Source organism: Molossus molossus, unplaced genomic scaffold, assembly GCF_014108415.1.
Source record: "Molossus molossus isolate mMolMol1 unplaced genomic scaffold, mMolMol1.p scaffold_m16_p_2, whole genome shotgun sequence".
Lineage (NCBI taxonomy): Eukaryota > Metazoa > Chordata > Mammalia > Chiroptera > Molossidae > Molossus > Molossus molossus.
Window position 1 is genome coordinate 146,207,043 of NW_023425355.1, and position 24,865 is coordinate 146,231,907.

The 24,865-nt window shown below is 48.4% G+C and overlaps 1 protein-coding gene across 1 annotated transcript in view; it reads left to right on the forward strand.

Annotated features, from left to right (window-relative positions):
- Window positions 1–24,865, forward strand: part of NLGN4X (neuroligin 4 X-linked) — a 186,318-nt gene that overhangs the window by 123,099 nt on the left and 38,354 nt on the right. The gene's annotated exons all lie outside the window — the stretch shown is intronic.

Below are 24,865 nucleotides of genomic sequence, written 5' to 3' on the forward strand. Positions count from 1 at the left end.
CGGCTACTCGATGTGTGTCTCTCACATGGATGTTTCTCTCTTTCTCTCCCTCCCTCTTTCCCTCCTGCTCTATCTGAAGATAAATGCAGCCCGGCTGGTGTGGCTCAGTGGATTGAGCGTCATCCCATGGACTGAGAGGTCCAGGTTCGATTGCCGGTCAGGGCACAGGCCCAGGTTGCAGGCTCGACCCCCAGTAGGGGGTGCTCAGGAGGCAACTGATGAATGTGTCTCTCTCAGTTTGATGTTTCTCTTTTCCTCTCTCTAAAAAAATCAATTTCAAAAACCATATTAAAAAAAAACACCAGTTTCCATGAGTCGATGCAAAACGCCCAAGTTTGCAAAGGCACAGAGCGATTCGATTTGGGAATGGTTTCCCTTAGTTAAATCAGTGTGGTAAATGGGGTATATATTCCAAATTACTCCTTGTGTGGTCGTTTGCATCTGTGCTTATTAATTTTGATGAATCAAGTACGCGGGGTGAGACAGTGTGGTCACACACACACACACACACACACCCCAATGGGAGTTTCAAGTTGTACTTTCTACAATACTTCTGTATATGAAACACTTGGGTTGTTCCTTAGGCAGGATTTCTTGCCACAGGACAATGCTCCGGATGTCGGCGTAGGTCAAGGTGATACCTGTATCCTCCCACAAGTGCATCATAATTACAACTAACCTACAGAACGTCCAGCCTGCGGGCTGCATACAACCTGAGGAACCCATACCAGCCGACATCACGCACCTCAGCAAACCAGCCCGGCCAACTACACAAGGCGGATTTTTAAGTTGATAATTTTGTATGGCCCGCAAATGATGTTGTAAGTATCCCCATGGCCCTTGGCAGAAAAAAAGCTTCCCCCCACGAATGCAAATTAAAATCACAGCAAGATAACACTACGCACCTGTCAACCTGGCTCACGTCATAATAATGAAGAAACACACCAAGCACGTTGAACGCCAAATGCCGGCCAGGAATTAGGGGGACGGAATCGCTAATGTATTCCTGGCTGGGATGTAAAATGTTTCGGTCACTCTAGGAAAAGGTTGGTGGTTTATTTAAAAACTAAACATGCAAAGCCGTGGGACCCAGAAATGACACTCAAGCCTACAGCGCACGGAAATGAAAGTTTATGTTCAAACAACCAAACTCCTATTCAAGATTGCACAGAAGTTTTATTTATACTATGCCAGACCTGGAAACAAACCCGGTACCTGTTAAGGATGAAAGGCCAGACAAATGGTGAGGCATCCACACTATGGAATATTACTGAGCAATGAAAATAAACATCGTCCCCGGCAGGTGTGTCTCAGTGGATGGAGCATCGACCATGGACTGAGGGGTCCCAGTTAGATGCCCGAGTTGTGGGCTTGATCCCCAGTAGGGGGCGTGCAGGAGGCGGCCAATCGGTGTTTCTCTCTCATCTCACATCAATGTTTCTCTCTCTCCCTTCCTCTCTCTCTAAAAAGTCAATAAAAACCTATTTGAAAAAAGGAAATTAAAGTAATAACATACAAGCAACCTGGTTGAATCGCCCCAGAACTATGCTGAGTGAATAACTCCAACCCCAAAAGGATACATAGTGTATAATGTCATCTATGTAACATCCTTCAAGTGATCAAATCGTAGACTGCAAAACAGATACCTTGTTGCCAGGGCTCAGGAGCAGGAAGGATGACTATAAACAAGGTATTTGGGATGATGGAACTGTTCTGGGTCTTACCTGGACAATCTCGAGATCTTGGCCTTAATTTTGCACCGGAGTTTTGCAAGATAGAACCACTGGGGAAAATTGGGGAATGGATGTGCTTTTTGTATTAGTTATTCTAGCACAGGTGGTATCTTCCATGTGTGTCTATAATTATCTTGAGTAAAAGTTGAATTAAAGCATGATTTTAGAGCCCTGGCCGGTTTGGCTCAGCGGTTAGAGCGTCGGCCTGCGGTCCAGAGAGACCCGGGTTCAGTTCCCGCTCAGGGCGCATGTACCTCGGTTGCAGTTTGTCCCCGGCCCTGGTTGGTCTGCGGGTGGCAGCCACTCGATGTGTTCCTTTCACGTCGATGTTTCTCTCTCTCTCTCTCTCCCTCCCACTCTATCTCAACAAAAAATGGAAAAGTGTCTTCGGGTGAAGATTAAAACAAAACAAAAAAGAATGATTTTAGATTTCAAAGCCAGTCACCAGGAGAAGGAAGGTGTTTTTTAGATATACTTAAGGAAATCCACATTATCAATGCAAAGAATTGCCACAACCCATTTGGAAATTATAGCCCTGGCCGGTTTGGCTCAGTGGTTAGAGTGTCGGCCCGTGGACCAGAGAGACCCGGGTTTGGTTCCCAGCTAAGGGCAGGTACCTCGGTTGCAGTTTGTCCCCGGCCCCAGTTGGGGTCATGTAGGTGGCAGCCACTCGATGTGTCTCTCTCACATCGATGTTTCTCTCTCTCTCTTCCCCCCTCTTTCCCTCCTGCTCTAAGAATAACTGCAAAAATGTCCTAGGGTGAGGATCAATAAAAACAATTATAATGGAAAAAAAACTACGTGATATTCAATAAGCTTTTATACATCTAGAGATTTTTTCAGGGGTACGGTTCTATAATACAGCACCTGTATATTGTATTGTGTGTTCCTCACCCCAAGTCAAGTCTCCTTCCATGACCATGAACCCCCTTCACCCTCTTCTGCCTCTCCCACCCCTTTGATCATCTGTGTCTATGCATTTTGTTCTCTTTTGTCTTTGATCATTGTCACCCCAATACATTTCATTTGTTGGCAGCCACATAAGGTTTAATCTCATCGTTACGCTAATCTCCCCCAAATGACTTCTTACTCACGGATTTCCCTTTACAGATGAGGTCCTATCTGGAATTTGACGAGACCTAATTTTCCCCATATTTCCTAGTGTGGAAAAAATGGACTTGGATTTCCCGTCACGTGCGTTGGATTACAGGGAGGTCCTTTCCACTCGTCGGTTTCCCGTTGAGTTTGCGGTGACGTACGGTCCCTTGGTTAATTCATAGTCCGGAGGGTGTGCACACCTCATCTTAAGACCAGGGTCCATTAGTCCCAGTCAAATCATATTACACTAAAAACTTTATGAATAACACTGTCTCCACGACCCGGGGCTGGAAGAGACACATTTCTCGCTTTCTTCTTGAAACGAACCCAAACGGGATGTAAAGCATGCAAATAATAAAACATAGACACATATGTTTCCAATTGCTCTCAGAGCGAAAAGCAACCAGTGACTTCTAAGTATAATAATACGTAAAGCAGAAGGGAAAACATTAAAATTTAAAAAAAAGAGAGAGAAAGAAGGTTTCGCCCTTGAAGGAACGCCTTCTGGGGCCCTTCCGTGTGCTGGGGCACCAACTGAGGTTAATGAACATGTTCACCCCTGCGACTTGGAACTGAACACTGTGCGGGCACAGGGATCAGAGCCCGGTTCTGTGTCATGTCCCCAAAGCCCAGGACACCAGCCATTGCACAGATCCCGCTTCTACGAGGAAAAGAGTCACCGAGACAGAGACGTGTCTTCCCCCTGGACGATGACCAGCGCAGCCTCCCTGCTCCCAGAAGGAACGTCGACCTTCGCGATATACTTCTCGGGAGTGACAACCACACGACATTATCCTCACGTTGTTGTGAGTGGATCCTTCCAGCGCAAAATTATCGAAGGGATGCGGTGGAGTTCTCACCCCTGGCGGCAGGTGTCTCGGCGTCGGCGTGAACGCGCATCAGAGAAAATCCTTGCCGGTCGTTGCCAACGCCAACGTCAGGCTGCTGTAAACTGCGATGCACGGGATCCGTTACGAATTTTCCGAGCCCCCGGATCAGGCCTCCGAGCTCTGCAACCGATCTGCAGAGCATATAGGGAGGCGGAATGGGCGTCGTTTTGCTGGGGTTGGTCTCCTGGAATGTGCTCTTCCAGACAATGTCATTGTCCAGCCCTGGTATTAATTACCTGAAAAAGGGAGGTGTCCCTTTGCTGAGCTGTTCCGATGTGCTGAATGAGATGATCAATTCAGATTTAAGCACCTGTGATTTTTTTTTTTTTTTTTTTGATGGGGGCACTAGACAAGAGGCAGAGTTGTGCATGATTTCCCCATTTCTTTATTTATTTGTAATCCTCACCTAAGGACATTTTTGCATTTATCTTCAGACAGAGTGGGAGAGAGAGAGGGAGGAAGAGAGAGAGAGAATCATCGATGTGAAAGGGACGCATCGAGTGGCTGCCACCTGCACGACCCAACCAGGGCCGGGGACAAACTGCAACCGAGGTCCATGCCCTTAGCGGGAACCGAACCCGGGACTCTGGTCTGCAGGCCGACGCTCCAACCGCTGAGCCAAACGGGCCAGGCTGACTTCCCCATTTCTTAAGAGAGCCCATCTAAGAGCCACTCAAGCATATGGGGGTTGCCCATAATCATTTCTAATCATATAAATTGCATTTTTAATAATTATTCCATTTCTCATAAGGATGAATTATCTCCATCATTGAGATCTGTAACCACAGCAGGGGGCTTCTCAGGGACAGTGAAGTCCGTGCCACTGAGGTGTTTCACCTGTAGTTGGAGAAATTGTCATCAAGATGGTCGAGCTTGGAAGAGGTTTTGAATTGAATCAGGTCCACGACTCGTTGCCATCCTGAGATTCTTTTTTCTTTATTCATTTGTTTAGAAAGAGAGAGAAGAAGGGAGAGAGAGAGAAACATGGATGAGAGAGAACATCAGTTGGCTGCCTCCTGCACGCCCCTCATTGGGGATCAGGCCCACAACCTGGGCATGTACCCCGACCTGGGAATCGAACCGGTGACCTCTTGGTGCAGGGCTGATGCTCAACCCTTGAGACACACTGGCCGGGTGAGAGGAAACCCTTTTGTCTAGGGGGTTACATATCTCAAAATGTGCACCTTTGCAGTGGCCACGCCCATCATAACCACTGCCCTGTCCCCAGGTGTGACAGGCAGGCAGGTACCTTCCCAATGTCACCCAACCTTACTGGGCAAGCGTCCCTTCCCCTCCCGCCCTGTCCCTTCCCCCAGGGACCTGCAGGGAACAGAGTTGGCTCCCTGGGGAGTGTACAGCTTTCGCTTCTCGGTATCACTGCCCGAATGACACCCCTGTCCTGTTGTCCGTCCCTTTGCTCCTTTCCCGATATCAATAACCAGGTCGATCACAACAGTATCATTACGACCTGTTTCACGGGACCAGGAGCAGGGGGAAAAGTCAGAGTGATGTTCCTGCTACTCTTGTCTTTTCAAACACATCCCACTGAACATATTCAGTGTGCCAAGTTGCCAGGTATTGGGGGAGCACGTCCTGAACCCCATCCCCCTCAAAGATGACGCGACCGGATACAAGGCGTCTAGACACCGTGAGAGCACACGTAGGTCAACGGAAAATCCACAAAGCCGCCTGCAACGTGTCCGCGTTGAAGGAGCAAAGGGAGGGAAGGTCCATTCCCCACTGAGGTTTCTTGTACCCTCATGTCCACTTCGACGGTCAGTTACCGCTCGGACTCTTCTCCGGGAAGCATGAGCTGCCTGGCTAGAAAAACGGCCGAGAGGTATCATAAAATTAGCACGGGGGGCTTGTTCCCAGTTTCCCAATAGCCGATTCATTGATCCCGTCATTGAAAAAAATATATATTGATCAACCCCTTGGGTTGCGTCTCCCGCTCTGCAGGCTCAGCTCACAGGCCGGACTTTGCGGTCTGGACACGAGTCTGGGGTGGAGACCCTGGACGTCCGACCCAGACTGGATTTCAGATTCAGGGCTGGCCATGCGGGGACTCCCAGGACAAATAGATGAAGAGAGAGCAGGTGCATGGATGTGGGGATGCAGGCAGGGTTGCCTCGGGCCATTACAACTCCTTCCCTCCCTGGAGAAAAGCAAGATCTCAGCAAGGCTCAGAGGGCGAACACTTAAATGCCTACAGGGGAAACTCTTTCCTGGGCCGCCGCCCTGTGCTGTTCTGTGCTGAGGTCTTGAGTCTTGAAGGAAAAGGAGCCCCTCTATGTGTCCGTTTCTGTTCCCTCTGAGTCTCAGGTTCGAGTCAGCAGCAAATGCAGATCAAAAAGTAACCTTCTGTCCCGGCCGGTGTGGCTCAGTGGTTGAGCATCGACCCTGCACCAAGAGGTCCCGGTTCGATTCCCGGTCGTGCACGTGCCCAGGTTGTGGGCCTGATCCCCAATAGGGGGGCGTGCAGGAGGCGGCCCGTCGATGTTCTCTCTCATCCATGTTTCTATCTCTTTCTCCCTCTCCCTTTCTCTCTATAAAAAAATCAATAAAGGCAAAGAAAAAAAAAAATTTTTTAAAAAGTAACCTCCTCTCCCAACCAGTGTGGCTCAGTGGCTGAGCGTCACCCCATGGACTGAGAGGTTCGAGTTTGATTCCTGGTCAGGACACAGGCCTGGGTTACAGGCTCGATCCCCAATGGGGGGCATGCAGGAGGCGGCCCATCGATGTTTCTCTCTCACACCGATGTTTCTATGTCTCTCTTTACGTCTTTCTCTAAAAAATCAATAAAACCATTTAAAAAAAAAGTAACGGTCTCCCCAAACCAGTTTCCCAGCGACAGAGCATCAACTCCCCTGTGCAAGACCAATACAAGGAGGCTCCGTGCCCCCCAATAAAGGGAATGACACATCTCCTTTGGCGTCTGCCTTCGTCCTTCCTTAGCGTGTCTTTGGGTCTTGGGGGCCTGCACCTCTGCTACTATGGTTGAACCGAAAGGATTTGTTCAAGCCCAGGGATCAGCTGGGACCGGGGAAGGGGGTCGTTGACCACTGTATCATGTCGGGGTACCAGTCCGGTGTCTTTCTCTTTACATTCATAAGGACCCCATTGGTGCGGTCAAACACCTCTGAGGTCGGGATGTGATCTGGCTTCGGTTTGACAGAAACTGTCTGTGTGGCCAGGAGCCCAGAGGCTCTGCTCCTGAGTGCGTTGGAGGCTGACCACCGTCAGATGTCCGAAGAGCTTAACAGTTCCCGGAGGGAACATGCAAAGCTGGACGGATACGAAGGAGGGGAGGCAGGTGAGCGTGAACCCGGACATCAAGGCCACCCAAGGACAGGAGAAAGGTCCCGTCGACGCAGGACGTTCCGACACAGTTACATTCCGGGAACGTACACGAGAACCACACAGACAGGGCGGGACAGCGGGCGAGGAAACCGGACGAGACACCTTTCTCCTCAACGAGCCTCTTTGGGACTTGGTTTCCGAAGCCCGTCAGCCCTCCTAGAGGGCGGATCAAAAAGTGCGAATAATAATCAGGACCTGGATGACGAAGATGAAGAGAAAGTTCTCCTCCCAGCCCCTGATGTGTGGAGACGTTAAATAAGCCCTCGATACGTCCGGCTGCAAAGATCCATGTTTCGTCTTTGAGCAAAGCACCAAGAAAGGAAGAAGTGTGAGAACTTTGTTGCATCCCGCCCTCCGGCACAGGTACCTCTTGGTTCTTCCCCCACGAGCAAGCGTCCTCAGCTGACGCCTTTTCCAACCTTCTCCCGGACCACAGACCGAATGGATCTCGGCTTTGACAAGGATCTTGATTTCAGTCCACAGTCTCAGCCTGCCGCGGGGACTGTCTTCAATCCATCTAGTAGAAATGGAAATAATCTCACAAATGACTCATCCACCTCCAGGCCTGTGGGTTTTCTCACGAGGACGCTTCTACCCACCACGTTTTAAGGAATCCCATCTCACAACCATCCTTTCAAATACCCAGTGGCCGCAGTGGACCGTTTTCTCAACGGCTCTAGCTTGCGTGGCGGAAATTCAAGAACCCTGACATTGCACCCAATGACGCGGGTCCTGTTCGATCCCGGGAAACGATTCGGAAGGGGTCATTTCCATGTTTAGATCGAGCCTGCGCGCAGGTGTTGCTTCCGACCTCACACCAAAGCGTCTCTGAAGGGCGTGTGCAAATGTGACATTCACGTGGGCATTTGTATGTATGGGGTGTTGCGTCTATTCATCTATCCATGATAACAGACCCGTGTGGTGTGTGATGAGTCAGGGCTTCTCGGTGTCTTAACGTATAACACGTTGGGGGGTTATCCCGTTTCCGCGCTGGGGACAGCGTTGACGTCTTGGAAGACAAATCGTAGGCTCTCCGTGAATTTTCATGTGCGTGACCATAGCAACAGAACAGCTCTATATAGCAGCAAAAATGTGCACCCTGCAGGCTTTAGGCAGGGGGAGGAGAAATGCAAGCGATGCACTGACCAAGGCTTTATTCCTATTTAAGTGAAACTGATGTCTGACTCGGCATCGTCCTCACACGCAAAGTCTGTTTCTCTGCCCACCCAGTTTCTGTACGATTTCGGACCAACCTATTCAACAGGGCAAAGCAAGTCAAGTATATACCACAATGGACTCTTTTGAGGAGATCCAATGGGGAAAAAAATAAAGTAGCTGCATGCTATTTTTATTTTTGTAAGCACCACGAAGAATATTTCAAAGCCGTTGCTTTTCAGGTTCTGTGCGGGAGTCGGCCGAGGATCAGTAACATTTGCAAAGGGTTCCTGGCATGTGGCTCATGTTTCTCTCCTCTGTGATGCGTTCCCTCCAGGCCTGGCAGCCGGGGAGACATTCCATTTTATTAACAGGAAAAAAAAGAGGAAAAAGATGTTAAAACTGAACTGCTGATACAGGTGCGAAGATTTGGTTTTATTTATTTTATTTATTTTTTCTTTATTCATCTTTAGACAGAGAGGAAGGGAGAGGGAGAGAGAGAAAGAGAAACATCGACGAGAGAGACATTGACGGGCCGCCTCCTGCACGCCCCCCACTGGGGATCAGGCCCCCAACCTGGGCATGTGCCCTGACCGGGAATCGAACCAGTGACCTCTTGGTGCAGGGTCGATGCTCAGCCTCTGAGCCCCACCGGCCAGGGTTTGGACACCATCAAAATTTTCCGTCGCTCTGAGTAACACTGTCTACAAGGCCTCGTCGCCGAACAAAGACGTATCTGCCTCGTTGAGGTTACCTGGCCTTGCAGGGCACGCCCTGGGAGGTGAGCTTTTCCCATGTACTAAAAGTTTGAATTTGGGCCAGAGACTGACCTCCTCCCAGCCTCCGTGTCATCTAACGCAAGTGTGCCTGTTGGAGAGAGAGCAGGGCCCTCAGTCCCTCCCTGTTTCAGCACCTCCGCCGTGGACAGCTCCCTGCACTGTGGTTCCTTCCTCAGGCTGATGCAAAAGTGTCCACCTGGCCAGGTGCTCCCTCTATGCTGTTCTTGCCCTGATGCTATTGAGAGCCAAGCCTCAAGCAGGCAGGACCCAGACCATCGGTGCACATGACATTAGGGGTGCAGGGCTGGCTTGCAGCCAAGAGCATGCGTGGAAAAATCCTTCCCTCGGCCTTTCTCTGCAGGACAACGAGACTACCGGGGCGTTCCTCCGTGCCTTTCCAGAGAAACCGAGCTCCGGGGGCCACCTTGGGGACCCAGTCCTTGTGCTCCATTCATAGAGTTTCCCCCCTTCCACGTGAACTTCCTGTTTCTCCCACGCGGTGCTTTTTAAGACACGGCGGATGTAGACATGGGAAGATGGATTCTGGCTTCTTGTCCGGGGAGCGCTAACTGTGAAACGCACCCAACACGACCGTGAGGACTCAGCGTGGACTCGTGACCGCTACTGTTGCGGTTCTTCCTCTCGCTCGGATACAACCGTCCCTTCGTCTCTGCGTGCATTCAGGCCGCAGTGTCACAATGCCACAGGCTGGGTAGCTTACGAGCCATAGGATTTTATTGGCCACAGTTCAGAGTCTGCAAGTCCAAGTCCCGGACACCAACGGATTCTGTGTCCAGTAAGGACCTTCTTCCAGGTTCAGAGACAGTCGTATTCTCTGTCTGTGTCCTCATGTGGCCAAAAGGGTGCCGGAACTCTCTGGGTCTCTTTTATAAGGACACTAATACCATTAATTACTGCTCCACACTCACAAATAGCCCCTTCCAATTGCCTCGTTTTTTTTAATGATTTTTTTTATTATTAATTTTACAGAGAGAGGAAGAGAGAAGGAGAGAGAGAGAGACATGAATGAGAGAGAACATCGATGGGCCGCCTCCTGCACGCCCCCCACTGGGGATGGGCCCACAACCTGGGCATGTGCCCTGACCGGGAATCAAACTGGTGACCTCTTGGTGCAGGGTCGATGCTCAACCACTGAGCCACACCAGCCAGGCCCAATTGCCTCATTTTTAATACCATTGCATTGGGGAAATGGGTTTGAATATAACAAGTTTAGAGGCGACAGAAATATTCTATCTGTAGTGATCACAGCGCATGCTCTTCAGACTCATTTCAACGGATCCCTGTCCAGCGACTCAACAAATACATTCATTATCTTCATGGATCACACAGCACCATGGCATAGAACCAGCCTGGGCCTATTTCATGTGCCACATATGTTACATAATGTCCTAGAGACAGAGGGAAATTCACCTATTTTTTTATGAAATTGGACTGCTATTGCTGAATATCTCACGGAGAACATTCGTCTTTATTCCAGTTTATATTCGTCATTGGTAGAGCTATAGTGGCAAGTTATGTATTAGTAGGAAAGACCCATATATAAGAAAAACAAAACAATGACCAGACTTTGTTCTGTGAAACTATTCGATTGTCCTATCTGCCTTAGTTCCCTTTTTCTCCTGTTCGTTCAGGTGGAAGCCAACTCACCCATCAGAAAGAATATATGTACCCCATGTTCATAGCAGCACTATTTATAATAGCTAAGATCTGGAAACAGCTCAAATGTCCATCAGTAGACGAATGGATAAAAAAGCTGTGGTACATCTACACAATGGAGTACTACGCAGCTGTAGAAAAGAAAGATCTCTTATCCTTTGAGACGACATGGAGGGACCTGGAAAGTATCATCCTAAGTGAAACAAGCCAAACAGAGAAAGACAAGTTTCATATGATCTCCCTTTTTTGTGGAATATAATGAACATAACAGTCTGAGGAATGGGGTAGTCCCAGAGACGTAGAAGTGGGGTATAGACTGACAATCCCCAGAAGAAGGGGTGGTGGGGGAGAGATAAACCACAGAACTTATATGCATGTGTGCATGAGCAGTGGACATGGACAACAAAGCTGGGGACAGGGTGGGGAGGGAGGGGGGAGGGAGAATCAGTGGGGGGAAAAGGAGAAACATCTGTAACAAAAATTAATTAAAAAAAAACACAAAGAAAACGTGGGACTAGAATAAACTGTGACATTCTACACATACAGAGTAAGGGCTCTCATTCTGACAGCCTCAGGCTACATTGACATGATTTGCGTTGGTTAAATGGACAACAGGCTTAAAATAAAGTTGCTTTCTTTATGCGAACCTCCAATCCTAGACTTAACAGAATTAGATTCTCAACTTTGCAAGACATGGAGCCAATCAGAAATCACCTGATTAGCACTAGTTGGATAACAGATACCCCACCTCCAACTCCTAAAGGAAAGTCACTTTGTAATAAGCAAACTGCTTTTTTTTCCCTCCGTTATAAATTCCTCATTCCCTCTCGCTTCTCCGTGTATGTGTTTCCTTTTGTGAAGCTCTCTTAAATTCCTTTCTGTCTGCTAGATTGGAGGCCGCTCGATTCGAAGCAATTTTCGCTTAGATAAACTCTTCAAGTTTGCAATAGGCCACCGTGAATCTTTAAACATGTTGGACATTTGTATCAACCAAGTTTGCTTGATTCCTCCAGAGGAGGTATTTCCTCTCTGGTATTAAAAACGTTTCTTTTCTTTATTGATTTTAGAGAGAGATAGAAATATTGATGAGAGAGAACACTGATTGGCTGCCCCCTGCACGCCCCCCACTGGGGATCAGGCCCACAACCTGGGCCTGTGCCCTGACCGGGATTCGAACCGGTGACCTCTTGGTGCAGGGTCGACGCTCAACCACTGAGCCACACCAGCCGGGCATCTCTGGTACTTTTTTAAAAACTATGTTTTTATTTATTTATTCATTTATTTGAGAGAGAGGAAGGAAGGAAGAGAAACATTGATGTGAGAAACATCCATTGACCACCTCCTGCTCGCCCCCTACTGGGGGTCTAGTGCACAACCTGGGCACGTGCCCTGACCAGGTATGGAACCGGGACCTCTCAGTCCATGGGATGATGCTCAACCACTGAGCCACACTGGCCGGGCCTCCTCTCTGGCGTTTTGCATGCCCAGCTTGGCCTCTGCAGACGGTATTCCCTGCACACTCATAACCTGGCCATTGACCGACTGCAGGCTCACACCTGCCTCAAGATGCAAATCCGGCTTTCCCACCCCCTGAGGCCGTCTCGGGACCTTCCTACATCCTTCTGCAACTCCCACGCACTGGCAGGGTCATGAGCAAAGTACGTTCGGACCGTGAAGCTGTGCTGAGGCTCAAGAGAGTGAATGCGTGGATTTCATGCCCCTGAAGCTAAATGTTTTGGAGAAACGAGGGCGGACAGGCAGACTTTTACTCCTGCAAAGACACCAGGAGTCAAAGACGCGAGAAGCCCTGTGGCCGGGGTCTCCTTCCTGGTCACTGAGTGAGCTCACCTGAGAACCCGAAATGCAGGTGGTTTCTCCCCAAAACCTCCGTTTGCATATTGAAAGACGTTACCTCCTTTGGTCTTTAGGTGAAATTACCTTTAGCCCTGGCTTCATGGTTAGTGCATCGGCTCAAGAACTGAAGGGTCACTGGTTCGATTGCCGGTCAAAGGCAGGTACCTGGATTGCAGGCTCCATCCCTGCCGGTCGGGGTTGTATGGGAGGCGACCCATCGATGTGTCTCTGTCACATCGATGTTTCCCTCTCTGTCTCTCTTCCTACCTTCTACTGTATCTAAAAAAAAACAAACAACAAACAAACAAAAATCAATGGAAAAATATCCTCTGGTGAAGATTAACCAACAAGAAATAAATAAATAATAAATAAATAAAATTCCCTTTATTCCTAAGTGATTTGTTGGAGAACTAAAGAGATGTCAGAAGGACACTATGAACACGTCTACACTGATCTACCGTGTTGATCCAAATGCGCTCGAGTAGGTTCTTGGTTCTACAGCGTTTGCTTTATCTGTGTTCTTCCCTGTGCAGAAAATAAAAACACCCAGGCGTGTTCAATTCTCCCCTAACGTGTTGGCCAACGTGTAGCTTTCGAATCGCCGGAAGTCTCGTCTCTGTTTCTCTGCCGTGTGCTTTTAATGACGGTACCCAGTATCTCAGAACTTGGTCTCTTGGGTTTTGCAATGAAATATAAAACAAGGGGAAAACAACCAGGAGTTTATGCAGATACATTCTTCATATATATCCCAGGGAAAGGTGGTTTAAGATTGAGGATGAAATACCACTTTCTGCTAAAAGGCAAAGGATAGAAGGATGGGTGAGGGGCAGGTATGGGGGGTTGGGGGATGACCAGAAAATAAAGGTAGACAGGAGTAAGCCTGTTTTGCAGACTTAAGTGACTGATAACAATTTTCTGTGATTTCTTGTTCGTGGTTCAGAAAGGGAAGCAGACTTTCAAGGGGAGATTTTCCTCATCGACGTAAAGACCCCTCACAAAAGAGTAGTTTCTGTTCGGAGAGCTTCAGTATCTCCCTGTTCTTGTTTTTTTTTTTTTTGTTTTGAATCATGTGCCCAAGAGAATATTTGGGGGTGGCGTATTTTTATTCTTGAGCAGAGCAATGACCCTGGTCATCCCTACCTTGGAAAGTGCTACCCCGGGGGACCCCAAAGTCTGCAAGGACTTAGGATAGAGAGTTCTGGCTTCCCCTTATCAGACAGTATCATTATCGTCTGTCTGTCTCTTTGCTTCTCTGTTCTATAGAAACATATACAAATACTTACCCTCTAGGAGTTTGGATTATTTTATTGCTAACACAGATAAGCACTCTGTTTGCCCACCTGTGGTTGGAAGACTCACCTTCTCAACTCAAGACAAAGTGGATACTGCTGGCTGGTTTGGCTCAGTGGTCAGAGCATTGACTTGCAGGCCGGACAGTCCCGGGTTCGGTCCTGCGAAGGGCACGGACCTCGGTTGCAGTTTGTCCCCGGCCCCGGTTGGGTCGTGTGGGTGGCAGCCACTCGATGTGTCCCTTTCATGTCGATGTTTCTCTCTCTCTTCCTCCGTCTCACTCTATCTGAAGATAAATGCAAAGTGTCCTCAGATGAGGATAAAAAAAGAAACAAAAAAAAACCGAAGTCGACTGTTGGTTTCTATTTGCATAGTGTTGGAGGCAGTGTGGTCGAACCTGGGACAGAACAGTGAGTATGTCCAGGACGGTTTGTGGTGTCCTCACAGTGACCCTTCCGTGTTCTCTTTACCTGGCTTCTCACATACCTGGGAGAGGCGTGGCCGTCTGTTTGCGCACCTGTCGTAGTAAGAAGCCCGTGTTTGAACCGTACCACATGTTTCCTTGACGTTGTAAGAATGTCAGCTGATAAATCCTCCTCCGGGTACCTCAGAGGCTCACCAGAGATGTCAAAACACGGTTCCCTTTGGAACTGACTCCCGTGTCTCCGTATCCATGGCAAACGACTCCTTTTCCCAACCTTACTGGGCCTTCGCGTTGACATTTGAGTAAATCACAATTTGCTTTCTTCCTCTTCCAACTCCCGTGTCTTATGTAAATGGTTGTGCCGACTTCTGTGGAATTGACTGTTCCCGAAAATGTCACGGCGCCTGATATAAAAAAAAGTCAACATTCTTGCTTTTAGATCTTAAAGGGATAGGGCATTAAAATATAGGTTTGGGGATCCATCCAGCCTGGGCTTGGTTTTTCAGGCCGGTGAATTTGAAATTCAAGGATGTAGCATGTCAGCAAAGGCACATCTATACCTACCGAAAACTAGGTTGAAGTGCTGAAGAGTGATATTGTCCTTCAATGAGAATTGCTTTCGAAATCAGATACAATGAATGCACTGCCCGTTGATTTCTATCCGGAGCTTGGAAAGGTTTTGATCCCCACGACAAGTTCTTCCAAATAGCGGTGAGATTCCGAAAGCCAATGTCTTGTTCTCAAAATCGTTATTCCTAAATCCCCCTTCACGCATGGAGAAGGATCCCCAGTGCCCTTGTACCCTGGAATGACATAATGCTCCCCTATGAAAGTCTAGCATTTATGACTCATGTCAACATTTTAAGCATTTTTCAGAAGAAAAGGTCTTTCGAGGGGTCACTGTAAGTTACGGAAAACAGCAGAGTAAAGTATCCGCTTCACAAACGTCATAGGATGTTCACACACTAAATTATACGCTAATGGTTGGATCTTACAACCAGACTCAGTGGGCAACTGGTCTAGGAAGGATAAGAGATGATATCATTAAAAAATAAAAAGAACAAAAAAGAAAAACAGTCTGCCCGGTGTGGCTCAGTGGTTGAGCATCAACCCTTCACCAAGAGGTCACCGGTTCGATTCCCGGTCAGGACACATGCCCAGGTTGTAGGCCCGATCCCCAGTGGGGAGCGTGCAGGAGGCGGTCAGTCCATGTTCTCTCTCATCGATGTTTCTATCTCTCTTTAAAATAAATAAAGATTCACACCAACTGTGCCGTGTGTCTGGTATGAGCGTCTAAATCAATATCTGCATGGATGACCAGTTTGGGTTCAAGACACAGAGGTGGAGTGAAAAAATACTTAACCATCAGCTCCTTCCTTTTTGGGAGGTCACGGTTATCCACCCATATGAACCTAAGGATCGTACATAATGATATTGTTGGAGGGACCTTTGCAGTTTCACCTGGGGCTATCCCAAGGACTAAACCTGATGAAACTCAGCATAAAATTGCAGCATCCTGTACCTCTGAACTTTCCACAACGTCCTTTCTGTATGGAGAATTGCTGCATGTATTGGCCGTAGGGAGATCTTAAATAAACCATAACTATGTGAGAGAAGCAAGAAAATTATATGGCAGGATAGTTCAGGAAGCGGTAAGAGAGGAATGTGGAGTGTGGGCCAAATGATACAGATAAGCATGGTCCACTACAAATTAGGAGGTGTAATGGCCTCGGAAAACCATGTTTTAGGTTATGCTAATACTACGTCAAGCATTTAATGTAACTTGCACAAGCCATGGAATCCACAGCTTTAGCAAAGCTCCATAGACCCCAGCTAGAGAAGAATAAGCTTGGATCTACTTAATGGCCTTGGAGCAGGAGATTGGGAGGGTGTAATGTTCATCATTCTGTAGCTGATTTCATTCTACATGTTCTTCCTCAATGTTCACTACCTTTATTTAATGATAGAAAGAAAGAGATAGGCCTGGATAGGTGGGTGAATGGATGGACAGGTGGAGAAATTAATGAATGAGTGGATGGATGGATGAATAGATTATGGATGGATGGATGGATGGATGATTGGATGGATGGATGGATGGATGGATGGATGGATGGGCAGGCAGAGAGATAAATGAATGAGTGGATGTATGGGTGGATAGATGATGGATGGATGGATGGATGGATGATGGATGGATGGATGGATGGATGAGTGGATGTATGGGTGGATAGATGATGGATGGATGGATGGATGGATGGATGAGTGGATGGATGGGTGGATGGATGGATGATGGATGGATGAGTGGATGGATGGGTGGATGGATGGATTGATGGATGGATGAGTGGATGAATGATGGATGGATAGATGGATGGATGATGGATGGGTGGATGAGTGGATAGGGGGTGGATGGATGGGTGGATGGATGGATGATGGATAGATGGATGGATGAGTGGATGGATGGGTGGATGGATGGATTGATGGATGGATGAGTGGATGGATGATGGATGGATGATGGATGGATGATGGATGGGTGGATGAGTGGATGGGGGGGTGGATGGGGGGTGGATGGATGGATGGATGGATGGATGAATAGATGGATGGATGGGCAACAGGTAGAGAAATGAATGAATGAGTCAATGGATGGATAGATGGATGGATGGATGGATGGATGATTGGATGGATGGATGGATGGATGGATGGATGGATGGATGGATGATTGGATGGATGGATGGGTGGATGGATGGATGGGTGGATGGATGGATGATGGATGGATGGATGGATGAGTGGATGTATGGGTGGATAGATGATGGATGGATGGATGGATGGATGATGGATGGATGAGTGGATGGATGGGTGGATGGATGGATGATGGATGGATGAGTGGATGGATGATGAATGGATAGATGGATGGATGGTGGATGAGTGGATGGGGGGGTGGATGGGGGGTGGATGGATGGATAGATGGATGGATGGGCAACAGGTAGAGAAATGAATGAGTGAGTCAATGGATGGATAGATGGATGGATGGATGGGCAGGCAGAGAGATGAATAAATGAGTGGATGGATGAATAGATGGATGGATGGGCAACAGGTAGAGAAAGGAATGAATGAGTCGATGGGTGGATTAGTGGATAGATAGATGGGCAGGCAGAGAGATGGATGAACAAGTAGATAGATGAATGGATGGGGAGGGAGTTGGATGGATGGGTGGATGGATGGATGAGTTGGTGAGTGTGTGGGTGGATGGATCAGTGGAGAGAGAGAGAATAGATAATTGATAGATGATACATAGATAGATAGATGATAGATAGATAGAAAATTATACTAATTTTGGGGGAAATAATATATATTAAAATAACTTTGATAACTTGAACAATACTTTCATTTTTCTGTCTAGAAGGCTGTAAGAGTTCTGGAATTATTATTACCCTTGTCAAAGGCTTGCATGCACTTTTTGTGAAAATGTTTACCTCTTTCCCTCATTGCTCCATGCCGTGCACTCTCAACAGACCCTGCGTGAGATCATCTCTGAGGAGTTATCCCTGGACTGCAGTCCACGAGTCCATCAGATACAGTGTAGCAGATTGGCTCCACAGAAGCTTTTTCTTGACCCCGAGAAGGCAGAGATGTTACCGTATTAAAGGTATCAAGAAGTACTCACTACGCAAGGGTAATAAAAACCAAGAGAAGGCCACGTAACAGCCACTCACGTTAAAAAACATCAGAAAGAAACCCAGTGGTTTATTCTTCCCATCACCGGGGAAAAGGTGGCATCACAGGGTTGTGGGGAAATGGAAGTCCACCTCTTATATCCAAGCCAACTGAAGTGGCCCGTGAAACCGTATGAAAGGCTTCATCCACAGAGGCGACTGAGCGCCATTGGGTCTGTTGTTGATGCGCTTTGCTTTTCGGGGTGTGACCTGTGACAAGTCCACATCTCTCGTTGTGACTCATTCAGCAGGGAACTCCACGCTCTCCAGTTAAATTCCCCAGATCCGGCCACACGTGCGCGACCTGTGATTTTATTTCACCGGCATGCCGTTCTGCTTGGTCCAGGAGTGGGGTCTGGAGGCAGAAACGGCAGACAGGACCGATGGGGGCCGGGGTGTCCACCTGGGCTGCGACAGGTGTGAGCAAGAAGGCGGGTTGGCTCTTTCATGACCAATTTATTTCTAAGCCCAGTGGAAGGAAGGAGGGAAGGAAGGCAGGGAGCGAGGAAGACAGACAGATCTGTGTGGAGGCTTTGATCCTGACATCGCATACGTTGAATTTGAGAGTTAGTGCACCCTACTTGTGTGAAACTCATCAAATAGAGAAAAAGAGAGAGAGAGAGCGAATTGGGTCATTGTTAGCTTGTGCGTTCGATGCAGCTACATTTGACCAGCACTACTGCTGACTTTTCTCCACTTTCTACCCAATGCATTTTTTTTTTTCATCCTCACCTGAGGACACTTTTGCATTTATCTTCAGATAGAGCAGGAGGGAGAGAGGGAGGGAGAGAGAGAGAAACATCAATGTGAAGGGACACATCGAGTGGCTGCCACCCGCACGATCAACCAGGGCCGGGGACAAACTGCAACCGAGGTCCATGCCCTTAGCGGGAACCGAACCCGGGTCTCTCTGGTCTGTAGGCCGATGCTCTAACCGCTGAGCCAAACCAGCCAGGACCCCAGTGCATAATTTATGTACATTCACCGCAAACGTCACAAGTAAACCATGACTTCCTCTGCTTTCTACATAGTGTGTGTGTGTGTGTGTGTGTGTGTGTGTGTGTGTTAAATGGTGTTTGCGGGTGTAAACACGAACCCATCCCCTTCAACGCTTGTGCTGCGAGGTTTACAACTGTTGCTTCCAGGCAAATGCACATCCGATGGAAATTAAATACACATCACACACATTTATATTTAATTCCCGTAATCATACTCATTTCTCCCATTTGTTTTCTAGCATTACAAGAATCTTTATTCATGATATTTAGAAAAGTGTTGACAGCATTTATTCGGAAGATAGATAGTTACAATTTTTTTAGAGTGCTTTTTACGCCTATTTAAAAATACCTGTGTGGTGCCCTGGCCGGTTTTGTTCAGGGGTTAGAGCATCAGCCCGCGGACCGGGGAGTCCTGGGTTCGGTTCCTGCTAAGGGCACGGACCTCGATTGCAGTTGGTCCCCGGCCTCGGTTGGGGTCGTGTGGGTGGCAGCCACTCGATGTGTGTTTGTCACATTGATGATACTCACTCTGTCTTCCTCCTGCTCTATCTGAAGATAAATGCAAAAATATCCCCAGGTGAGGATGAAAAAAAAATATACAAAAAACCCTGCCTTGTTTCCCCAACAAATATGCTATGCGAACAGCATTTCTAAAATCCCTATGAGCCCTGAGGTGTGCAGGTCTGCGGTCCAAGAGGATGTTTGCAGGTGGTTTTATGTTGTGCATCTCTCTCTTGTTTTCCTCTTTAATTTCATACATATTTACATGCTTGGGATTAGTAAGGTTGATCTTCCCGGGGATGTGAGGAGGACGAACACATGCATTTCTGTAGGAACCGTGCTTTTTCGAGGTTGTGAGTGTTCTGTTCAGCTGTTTCCCCGGCACCTGTAGCTGGTGTGTTGTATGTGGTTATGGTGCATGGTTATTTCAGAACTAAATTGAGGCTCCGCCTTTGGGACCTGTTCTTAGGGGACCCGGCTTATCATGTGGACTGTTAGTTGCTGGACATGTTCAGCCTGAGCCTCAAGAGTTTTTCACCGTGTGCAGAGAAAGTACCATTTTCCCACTCATTCTGAAAAGGCTTTTCTTCTTCATCTATGCAGTTGTTATTAGTAGACATGTTTTATTTCTTAATTTTTTTATCCTCACCTGAAGACATTTTTGCATTTATCTTCAGACAGAGTGGGAGAGAGAGAGAGAGAAACATCGACGTGAAAGGGACACATCGAGTGGCTGCCACTCACACGACCCCAACCGGGGCCGGGGACAGACCGCAACCGAGGTCCGTGCCCTTCGCGGGAACCGAACCCGGGTCTCTCCACTCCGTGGGCCGACGCTCTAACCGCTGAGCCACACCGGCCCGGGCAGCCTAAATAGTTTTCCACTCTGTGCATAAAAATTACCATTTTTCTACTCCTTCTGCAAAGACTTTCCTTCTTAACCTATAAATGTTTTATCAGTAGGTATGTTTTAGATGAAACTAAAAGTGTAAATATCCATATGCCAACAAGTGAGTTTTAAAATTCTCCTGCTTGCCCGGGCCGGTTTGGCTGAGCGGTTGCAGCATCTACCCGAGGACCAGAGAGTCCCGGGTTCGATTCCCGCGAGGGGCACGTACCAGAGAGAAAAAAAATGAAATTCTCCTGGGCGGCGGGTATAATTGCGTTCTCTCCTGTCCCCTGAGCTGTGGCTAAAATCATAGCCGACTTCTAGGTGCATTACGGCTGCAGACCAAAGGGGCTGTCTTTTGCTACGAAATGCGTGGTTGTTGCACAGTCTGACCATTTTGAGCTACACCCTGAGGTGTTGCTCGATCCTAAGGGTTTGAATTTAGGAAACATTTTATTCATGTATTTATGTATTAATCCTTACTGGAAGATATTTTCCATTGATTTTTTTTTATTTTTTAAGAGAGTGGAAGGGATGGAGGGAGAGAGAGAGAGAAACATAGATGAGAGAGAGACACATTGATTGGTTGCCACCCGAATGCGCCCGACCAGGGCTGGGGGTCGAACCTGAAACCCAGGTACGTGCCCTTGACCGGAGTCGAGCCCACGACCTTCGTGTCCCTGAGTCGAAGCTCTGACAACCCCTGAAGCACAGCAGCCTGGCCAGGAGACATTTAGGAAACAGGATACACTCCTTACGGAGAGACCCAAGGTGCCTTTGCACGTGTGTGGATCTCCCTGCAGAATAATTTTCTACCCGCATGTGTCTGAGGACCCTCATCCACACGTTCATCACCCGTCGGAGCGTCTATAGCTCCCGGGCCTGCGTTGGACCGGTTTGCAGAGATCGGTGGCAAAATGTCTCATCAGGACCAGAACTGCTCGTGGGAAGTCAAAGGGTGTGCGGGTCACGCCGTGTGAAGCTGGGTCTGTCCTTGTCTTGCTTACACGTGTGTGAAAATAAAACGTGAGGCAGAAGTTGAAAAGAAGGCAGGGACAGAGGATCCGCAACGACCCTGGAAGGGCTGGATTCGAGCAATGACACACAGACACCCTTACGTTGAAAACCCAACGACCCGGTGAAAACCATTGCAAGGAGAGGAAGAGAGAGGGGGAAGGAGGGAGGGAGGACAGGGAGCCGACGAGGACGCTTGGTTCGGAATTGCCGAGACTGTGATCCGAATCCTTTGTGTTCCGTAAAAGCCTCGGCATCTCCTGCAAATTGCTTTTCTCTCTAAATGTCCCTGGTAATTGAGGGGGAAATGGGAGCTTGGTGTTTTGTGTTGTCACAACAGCTGTGCCCGTCACCTGGGATCCCTGGGCCAGTGCCAGCCGCTTGCTCTTCTCCGGGCTGCGTGGTGTAGGCATCGGTGACAGGTTTATTCGGTGGAGCTCGTCCGGCCGGTGCCCACTGGCACCTCCCGTGGCCCAGGCCGTGGGCAGAGAGGCGTCTTTGCTGACATTGCAGTTGGCATCGCTCAGAAGGAAGGTCGGGGCTGCTTGGCTGCAGCCGCCTGCGACCCCCTTAGCACATGCACCTGTGGGCGTTCACCGCACCGTTTGCTCCCCGCACGTGAACCTCGCGTTCTGCATTTCCGAAAGAGGAACAGAAAGCATTGTGTTCCCGCCCACGCATTGCAATGGGCACGTTTTATTTAAAATAGGAGCCTCTTGCCCAGCCAGTGAGGCTCAGGGGTTGAGCATTGACCCTGCACCAAGAGGTCGCTGGTTTGATTCCCGGTCAGGGCCCAGGCCCAGGTTGTGGGCTGATCCCCAGTGGGGGGCGTGCAGGAGGCGGCCCGTCGATGTTCTCTCTCATCCATGTTTCTCTCTCTCTTCCTCTTTCTCCATAATCAATAAAGAAAGAATATTTAAACAATAAAATAAAATAGGAATCTCTCATACATTTACACAAAGGAATACTACTCGGCCATTAAAAATAAAAAAAGAAGAAGGAAATCTTACCTTTTGCGACAGCGCGGAGGGACCTGGAGCTGGTGATGCAAACAGAAATAAGCCAGTTGGAGAAAGGCAAATACCACGTGATTTGACTTCTATTAGAAGTCGAGTGAATAATATAAATAAACATGCAACATAGAAACTGGTTTCTAGGGACAGAGAACACAGCGAATCTATCAGAAGGGAGGGGGCTTGGGTGTCTGGGTGAAAAGGTGAAGAAATTAAGCATAAAAAATAAAAAAGAAAAACTCCTGGACACAGACGCACCTGCAATATACAGATGATGTATTAAAAAATAAAAAGATTTGTCGATGGCGCCCATTCTGACAGGTGTGAGGTGACACCTCATTGTTGTTTTCATTTGCGTCTCTCTGATGATTAGTGACGTTGGGCATTTCTTCATATGTCTCTTGACCATTTGTATGTCCTGTTTGGACAGGTGTCTGTTTAGGTCCTCTGCCCATTTTGTAGTTGGGTTCTTTGTCTTCCTTTTGTTGAGTTGCATGAGCATCTATATATATTGGAAATTAACCCCTTATCTGATGTATCATTGGCAATGATGCTCTCCCATACAGTGGGTTGCCTTTCCATTTTGATGATTGAATTATCCTCAGCGAAACAAGCCAAACAGAGAAACACAAGTATCCTATGATCTCACTTATTTGTGGAACATAATGAACGTAACAGTCTGAGGAATCGAGTAGTTGCAGAGACGTGGAAGTGGGGTACAGACGGACAATCCTCAGAAGAGGGGGTGGTGGGGGAGAGATGAACCCCAGAACTTACATGCATGTGTGCATGAACAATGGACATGGACAACAAAGCTGGGGACAGGGCAGGGAGGGAGGAGGAAGGGGGAATCAGTGGGGGGAAAAGGAGAAACATCTGTAACCAAAATAAATTAAGTTAAAAATATAAAAAGCTAAAAATAAATAATAATAAAAAATAAAATAATTGACTCTAATAGGACGCTCTCTATTTTTAACTCCAGAAATAGCTCTTCAATTATACATACACGTGTTCAACACGACTTGTAGATGGGGCTCCCCCAGACCTAGGCTTCCACAGATACCTCGCTGTGATGTCCTATTGGGGATATCGTATCCAAAACGTCTTCTGAAAAGGCACCAGTAGGAGCGGGTCACAAAGGTCATGGCCAAATTGCACCTGCCACATTCCCCAGGGACCCGTGGCTTCTGCCTCCACGCAGGTGCACGTCCCTGACATGTCCATGTATGTGCACACCCTCGCGTGTTAATGTCCAATACCCTTTCGCCCTCTTGGAACTCGCTTCCAAAGTGTATGCTTGCGGCCTGGCTAACGAGGCAGCCAGTGAAACTCGCCTTCTGCTGGGACAGTTCGCAGATGAATCCCGTGTCCCCTCCTGTCTGGGAAACACATGCCTTTTCCTTGTCTGCGGGGAGATTTGAATCGTGCTGAACATCTGTGGTCAGGTCCTTCCTGGGGAGTCCCTGCTTCTGTCCCCCGCCTGGGTTCTCATGACGCAAACCTGTCCACCTTCTGACGCCACACTGTTGTTGTCAGGGCCTCACTGTGCATTTCATGAGCTTCTCTGTTTTCTTCCACTTGGTGTTCATTGTGACTGACGGCAGCCCTGGAGTGTGGGACAGCAATGCCCAGCAGGTCCCCTCATCCCCTTTCCGTTATTATTGCTGTGACTTTTTATTGCTTCCCAATCAAGGCTGTTCCTGAAGGCTTCACGGCACACGGTCTGCTTTCTCCTGCTTTTCTCCTGCTGTGTCCTCCACAACCATTTCCAGAGGAAGGTGTGATGCTACCCTCGCGATCCATTCCCACGAGGCTCGGAGGTTTCATCAGCGGCCAGGGTGGCTCAGCCGTGACGCGACACAGCGGGCGACGCACAGTCCATCCTCTGCGTCCGGACAGATTGTCCTCTCCATGATCTTTGCGATTATGTGACCAAAAATGACCCTCAACACGCCCCGCGATGGTGCTCGTCCTCTGGCTGGTTTTTCTGGGAGACCAGCGGCGTTTCTAAGACCAGGATGCCCCGCAACGTGGGTGTGTGCCTAACGCTGTGGGTCCCGGTGCCCCTTTCCCTTCTGATTTGAGGGGAACGGGTGTTACCATGTATAGTGTTAGGGTCCCGCTCCGTGCCTCCGGTGACGGGTGTGTGAGCAGCAGGAACCTGTCACATGACAGCATGAAGACAATTGTCTCAAAAGCTTCAGAAATGGGTCCCCGAGTCCTTCAGTACTTGGGGGAGGCTTCTGGGTTAGACTTGTGTCGTGGGAGCCCAACGCCAGTGGCCAAGGGCGTTTCAACCAACGTCATTATTTTATTTCTTTGAGTATGTTTTCATGGATTGTTTATTGATTTCAAACAATCAATAGAAACACCGTTTGGCCAAGCGGAAGTTCCATCAACCAGTCAGGTGATGTGTGTCCCCCTCGCTCACTGAAGAGGGGCGGTTGGCTTGCCCGCGCCGTGCCCCGCAAATGGGTGGACTT